Source organism: Genypterus blacodes, unplaced genomic scaffold (genome assembly GCF_046128005.1).
Source record: "Genypterus blacodes isolate CSIRO-AG114 ecotype Tasmania unplaced genomic scaffold, CSIRO-AGI_Gbla_v1 ptg000052l_1, whole genome shotgun sequence".
NCBI classification, from domain to species: domain Eukaryota; kingdom Metazoa; phylum Chordata; class Actinopteri; order Ophidiiformes; family Ophidiidae; genus Genypterus; species Genypterus blacodes.
In genome coordinates, this window is record NW_027466864.1 from 3,170,776 (window position 1) to 3,176,689 (window position 5,914).

General features: G+C 39.6%; 2 long non-coding RNA genes across 2 annotated transcripts; both read right to left on the bottom strand.

Moving 5' to 3' along the window:
* Window positions 1-39: 39 nt before the first annotated feature.
* Window positions 40-884, bottom strand: LOC143000827 (uncharacterized). The gene is made up of 3 exons (XR_012963662.1): window positions 677-884; window positions 436-568; window positions 40-147 (listed from the first exon to the last, which is right to left on the bottom strand). It is a non-coding gene; the product is annotated as an uncharacterized LOC143000827 (long non-coding RNA).
* Window positions 885-1,764: 880 nt separating this feature from the next.
* Window positions 1,765-2,438, bottom strand: LOC143000837 (uncharacterized). The gene is made up of 3 exons (XR_012963664.1): window positions 2,370-2,438; window positions 2,017-2,171; window positions 1,765-1,844 (listed from the first exon to the last, which is right to left on the bottom strand). It is a non-coding gene; the product is annotated as an uncharacterized LOC143000837 (long non-coding RNA).
* Between the last annotated feature and the right edge of the window lie 3,476 nt (window positions 2,439-5,914).

Genomic DNA, 5,914 nt, shown 5'->3' on the forward strand with positions numbered 1-5,914 from the left:
AACGAGACAACAGTAAAACCAGGAGAAAACGTCTACAGTACCTGTTGTATGACATTCGTACATACTGCATGAAGTTTGGTACTCAGGATTTTCGGGTGATGGCGTGCCAGAGCTCGAATTGATGTTAGACCATAATTTTTCGTCTCCCTGTGTTTTGATGATGATAATGAGTGAACTGTTCATTACATTGCTTCCAAAATATATATCTGCTGGAAACCTCCAGTGCAGATGAAGGCTCAGTAAATACAAACGTATGCAAAATAAACACAAACACAATATAGTCTATGCATGAACTCGACTTTCTGTGTAATTGATAGTATTATCAAACAATCTATCACCCAGTCAAACCTTACACATAGTTTACAACTATTAGATTATGTTCTTTACAAATTGATCTATATTGCTCTACAGTGTGTGTGTGTGTGTGTGTCATACCACTCATGAGAGTTGAGCTGCTGGAAAAAGAGGGAAAGGCTCTCTGCAGGTCTGTGCAATGGCAGGATCACTTTATCATCTGCCAAGGCATTATTTCTTTTCAGCGACGTGCACCTGCTGGCTGTCTGATTACCTTTTCAGAATGGGAGAAAATACACTTTATTCACCCTTTGACTGAAAATGTAACAGATGCAATAACAACAATAGCAACAGTACCAGTAAAAGGTCATGACAAACTGACCTTTTGAACTCTCTGTCTTTGGATGAGACACTTTAGACCTGGCAGACCACATTGCTGCACGTGGAGGACCCCTGACGGACTTAACACTCGTGGTCTCTTCCTGAGTCACTTGTGGTTGAAGTGGAGGGAGGCTGCCATTTCTGAGGTGTCCCAGTCTGTGTAGAGCAGCCTCAGTTTTGTCTGAAGCATCCTGGAGTCTGTTTCCACCGTCTGTCTGCTGTCCTGTTGAGATTAAATGAACAAAACAGTACGGAATATTAATCTTTCCATTCATTCACCTACTGTGTCACACATTTGATCATTTATAATAGCAGGACACAATCAGATATGGACTTGAATCTAGTCCGTCTATTAAGATAAGATAAGATAAAACTTTATTAAATTGCTGTGCAACAGTTCAGTGGAGGATGAACCGAAAGAAATTAAAGATTCAACTCTAGTCCAAAAAATGTGCAAGAATACATGCAAGGGGCACAAAGGATACATTAGTTCACAAAGTTCATACAATAGGGGTACAAAGTACATAAAAGGAGTACAAAGGGGTACAAAGTGCAGAATGTGAAACTGGCTGATCATGATGATGATTAAGGAACTTACTTATTGCAGTGACAGTCTGAGATTGCAGCATTCTGTGTTGAATAATTGGCCTTGTTCTCTTGGGAGAGGACCCAACATGAGGAAGAGGAAAGGGAGGTGTTAGAAGAGGCGACCCCTCAGGAGCTCCAAACGATGTAAGACCATCCTTTCTCTTCCTCCTGCATTTTGATGACAAGTGAACATTTTCCATTGCTTAAAAAACACATATCTGCTTGAAAACATTCCAGAAATCTACAATATCAGTGCAGATGTAAGTTCAGTAAGGGCAGGTTAATTCAGTGTCAATGTTAATTTTAGACTCTAATAAACTATAGGGGACAACCTGACAAAGATGGTTAATGTCAAACTGAGTAGTTATGGCGTAACATCATAACCTAAGATCAAGCACACATTCAGCTGGTATAACAGATTTGTGCTTACTGGCAGATTATGCTTTCTTACCACTCATCATAGTTAAACTTCTGCATAAAGAGGTCAACACTCTCCATCAGTCTGTCCAAAGGATGGATCACGTCATCTATAAAGGCGTCATTTCTTTCCAGCGCCATGCACCTGCTGTCTGTCTGGTTATCTGATCAGAATGGGAGAAAAATGTTTTTAATCACCGTTGTGCCAGGAATTTTCCAAAATGCTGTGAAAGAATGTGAAGAAACTGAATGGGTGATAACAGGAAACAGACAAAAAGTTGCTGAGAGGCCCAGTTTCATTTCCCTGAGATTCAAATAATATGTTAACAAACTTACATGTGACAGTGACAGTCTGTGTTTGCAGCATTCTTTGTCGAATATTTGGCCTTGTTCTCCTGGGAGGGGGCCCAATATGAGGAAGAGGAATGTGAGGGGTTGGAGGTGAACACTCAAAAGCTCCACTTGATGTTAGACCATCCTTTTTCTTCTCCCTGTGTTTTGATGAAACAAATGAACTGTACTTTCCATTGCTTCAAAAACTAGTAGACGTAAGTAAGAAGTGAATATGGCATAATGTGAACCATCGTGATGGTCCAGTACACATTCAGCTGGTATAACAGATTTCTGTTTACTGGCAGATTATGCTCTCCAAAATCATCCTTTATTGCTCTGTAGTGTTTGCATCTTACCACTCATCATAGTTAAACTGCTGCCTGAAGAGGTCAACACTCTCCATCAGTCTGTCCAAAGGATGGATCACTTCATCTATAAAGGCATTATTTCTTTTCAGAGCCATGCACCTGCTGGCTGTCTGGTTATCTGATCAGAATGGGAGAAAAATACATGTTTTTCACCTTTCTAAAAAGAATGTATGTAAAAAATTGTAATGACAAGAATAAAGTGCAGTTTCTAAAGAAAGTGAGGGGTGATCAAAAATTGCATATTTTTGAGAGGAACCGTTTTAAAGTGGCAGTTTGGGAAAAATATTGTGAATATTTTGATTGTTTATATTTTAATCACATTTTCTCTGAATCTGTGAAAGATATGAAAAACAGCCTTCTACCAAAAATGTTTGAAAGTTGTGTAAGTACTTTAAAAGTGGTATGACATTTGTCATTTGTCTAAAGAGGTGAAAGTGATCAGATCAGATCTTGGACTTGGATCCAGTAGGAATGTACCTGTAGCAGTCTCAGATTGCGGCATGGTGTTTCGAATAATTGTCCTTGTTCTCCTTGAAGGGCGCCCAACAAGAGGCACAGGAATGTCAGGTGTTGGAAGAGGTGACCCCTCAGGAGTTATGATACATGGGATGACACTCAGCTGAACAGGAGTGTGTGTGTCCACTGAGCTTAAAGGACTCAGTGAGCCATTGAATATGGATGACCTGGGCGTGGTTTTATCAAATTCCAACGAAGGTTCTTGTAAACGCAAGTCCTCATGGTTCTCCTTCCCCCTCTCAGTGCTCCTGTATCTGAGTTTACTGAAGTTAGACTCAGAATCATCCTGGTTCACTGGCTTCAAACTTATGTCAGGCAGAGTCCCTCTAGGGGAAGCTTGCTCTATGTTGTTATCATCTGGATGTTCTATTGTTTTTTCATCCATTTCTAACAAACTCAAATAATAATGATAGTAAGAGATCGGTTTATATATCAAACCGTATGGTGACGTCACGGTAAACAATGACCACATGGTTAAAATGACGTAAACGAGCCATGCCCATCTCCACAGCAGCGCTGTACTGTGGTTACCTGCGGTTTAAGGGTGCAATGTAGCGTTTCCACCACTGATAGCGCTGTAGTGATGTCCTTATCTAACGACACAGGCACTGTACTTATAGAGAAATGCTACTTTCTGGTGACTGTAGGGAGCGCTCAAGCAAAAGTGTCATATCATGTAAATGGTAACAGAGTAAACGAAATAGAAAATGATTAACTTACATACTGTTTTGAAGTTTGTAATGAATGTGTGTATCTCTGATTTCTTAGTTTATTTTAGTAATTTAGTTCTACTAAAGTTCCGAAACGCATCACCAAAAATGATTCTTTTTTTTCTCCAAGCACCAAACAAAAATAGCTTATATCGATCAAAAACGTTGTGTGTCCGGTCTTTGTTGTTTTATGAGTCTCCTCTGTCCTCCTCCACACATGTTTTAACGCTGTTCTTGGCGATTTCACTGCCTGGGGAACATCCGTCATTTTATTTTAACACTGAGTGGCGTCTGTCTCTTGGAAGTGAAGACATAGTCTAACTCAGAAGTTAGACTATGTCTCCATCTGCTGGACACTTCACTGTACTCTTTGTTCTTAGCGTCTATATCTCGTCTTTTCTTTCCTCTTTTTTTACTCCTATATGGAGAAGTTAGCACCTGCCATAATGGCCTCATGAATGACACCACACTTATTAATGACATCATGGATGATGTCAGAGTTGAGGGTGAGAGGCGTGAAACACCAGTGGGAGGATGTTACAGGAGGGTCAGCGAGACAATAAGGAAACACCCAATTGGTCTATTTCAGGGGTCGGTCAGGAGGGAGTAAGGAGGAGGGAGGTGATGAAGCTGTCATAAGTTTTTGAGTAATTGCTATTAATGCATAGATATTTCCAAGGAAGTAGTCTAATCCAGTACACATTTCATTGCATTATATTTGTGTGTGTGTGTGGGTTGAAAGTCAGCAATGGAACTGTCTCATAATTTCAAGATGGCATAATTGTAAAAAGCAATGTCAAATGCAGTGTTCACATAAGCAGAAAAATAACTTACATTAGCAATATGAGTTGTCCTTGAAATGTCTGTGTTAAATTGACAGTACGTCATTATAATCATGGAAGTCAAAGTGAGATAACAGCATAGTTTTATTTTGAAATGCAATAATGATAAATATGTAATGTTGATTTTTGATTTGTTTGATGTTTGTCTGTAGTTTCAGTCTTGCAGGTCCAGTTAGTAAGCAGGTCTGTCATTCTTAGATATCTTCCTATAGGACACACAGTACAGTTGCCACAAGGTTACTGTGAGTTGAATAGAGTGGTATTGACAGTTTGTTACTGTCGTATACAAATACAGCACGTATTTGTTTTAATTTGACAGTATGATACTGACATCAGTATACTGACATCATTACTGTATAGTTTGCATTATAATCCTGACATCAGTATACTGACACATTCCTTTATATTTACATTATAATCCTGACATCATTAACATCATTACTGTATACTTACACTTGGCAGGCATAGCTGCTCTGTCTCAGAACAGTGTGAGCCACATTCCTGCAGGTTTTCCAGCCTTCCTGAAGGTTACACTACTGCTCCAGAGAAGCTTCACTCCCTGTGGCAAACACGTGACATTCTGCACTGATGTTGCTCGTATTGGTCAGGAACTGAAGTGTGTCTTTCTCAAGGGTTGCCTGCATGGATGAAGATATAATAAATGATTTGTCACAAAAATGTGTTTTCAGGGTTGTAGGATGGAAGTGTAACGTCTTTTTCAATTAATGAATTGGGACCAAAGTATTATAAAGTGTAAAGTAACAGGACCAGATAATTAAGTTTGGCTACTGGAGCAGGAATGGATGAGATGATGGCTGTGTGTGTGTGTGTGTGTGTGTGTGTGTGTGTGTGTGTGTGTGTGTGTGTGTGTGTGTGTGTGTGTGTGTGTGTGTGTGTGTGTGTTTGTGTGTGTTTGCAATAGTCTTGGTACAAAGGTTCAGTCTGAGGATGTCAACCCTGATTGATTATTGGATTATTGATTATGATGATGACTTTGACAAACTCGTTTGAAGATGATTATGTCAGAGTGTGTATAAGGAGTGATGCATGGGTAAGAACATGTGAAGGTTTACAGTAGATATGTGTGTATATTTTCTTTTCTTTCTTTCTTTTTTTCTTTCTTTCTTTCTTTCTTTCTTTCTTTCTTTCTTTCTTTCTTTCTTTCTTTCTTTCTTTGGGTGTTTCTTTGGGTGTTTGTGTGTGTGCCTGTAACTGTATTTGGGTATCCACGTAAATACAGTATGTAAATCTTCTGTGCATGTTCTTAGATGATGTGCGTGTGTGTGTGCGTGTGTCTGTGTGTTTGTGTGTGTGTGTGTGTATGTGTGTGTGTGTGTGTGTGTGAGGCATTAGGATTCAGATGGAAGCATGTGAACCTGTATTTAACTCTACAGAGAGAGAGAGAGAGAGAGAGAGAGAGAGAGGAATGATCATGTGACTTCGGGCTCAGCCTGGATCTCTGAGT